This window comes from Gekko japonicus, unplaced genomic scaffold (assembly GCF_001447785.1).
Source record: "Gekko japonicus isolate JY-2015 unplaced genomic scaffold, Gekko_japonicus_V1.1 scaffold10125, whole genome shotgun sequence".
NCBI lineage: Eukaryota > Metazoa > Chordata > Lepidosauria > Squamata > Gekkonidae > Gekko > Gekko japonicus.
The window spans coordinates 1-1,120 of NW_015163924.1; positions in this window are offsets into that span (position 1 = coordinate 1).

Here is a 1,120-nt window from a genome sequence, read left to right on the forward strand (position 1 = left end):
TTCGCCTAGCGGGTGAGCCGGCCCTGATGTCAGGGGGGTAATAAATGAAATAGCTGAATCGATAAATCGGCAAGCAACCTGGAGAGCTTGCAAGAGGCGTTCTTCAATGAAAGCCTAAGGACGCTGAGAAGGTGAATTCTGCAGCCAGTCCAACATGCCGGGCCTCTCTGAACCCCCTTGCCTTTACATTGCATTTTTTTTTATTCAGGAGGCAGTTTGGTGTAGTGGTTAGGAGCCCAGACTCTAATCTGGGAGAACCGGGTTGGATTCCCCACTTCTCCACGTGCATCCAGCTGGAGTGACCTTGGGTCAGTTACAAGTTCTCTCAGAGCTGTTCTCGAAAGAGTTCTCTCCGCCCCACCTACCTCACAGGGTGTCTGTTGTGGGGAGCCGAAGGGAAGGAAATTGTAAGCCAATCTGAGACTACTTTTGGTAGCAAAGGGTGGGGTATACATCCAATCTCCTTCTCCTCCTCCTTCTTCCAACTCCCTCCCATCCATGATTACAACAACAACCCTGCAACATGGGCCCTTTAGTCCTATCTCCATTTTAACACTCTGTCTAGGGCAGGGGTGTCGAACTCATTTGTTATGTGGGCCGAATCTGACATAAATGAGACCTTGTTGGACCAGGCCATGTGTGTCATAAAATGTAATGCCAGGGAGCGGAGATACCGTGTTTCCCCGAAAATAAGACACTGTCATATTTATTTTTTCTCAAGAAGACACACTACGGCTTATACCACAAATGCATAGAAATCCTGCTAGGGCTTATTTTTGGGGTAGGGGAAACAGGGTATAAATGTTATAAAGGACACAAACATAAAGGGTTTTTTTAACTTAAAATAAAAACATGCTTAAAACATCAGCACTCTTGCAATATTTTGTTTATTTAACAGTGTCTGAGAACTGACACCTCTTGCTCAGAACTATTGCATCAAAATGTCTGTGCTGTTGCAATCTTGAGTATGCTGGTTCAGGTGTGCATCTGTATGCTGCAAACCTACGATGACGCAGCAGCAGCAGAACTGGAAGAAGAAGCAAAAGACAGCCAGTTCCACTGCGGGCCTGATAGGAGCCCTCCGGGGGCCTGATCTGGCCCACGGGCCGCATTTTGACAC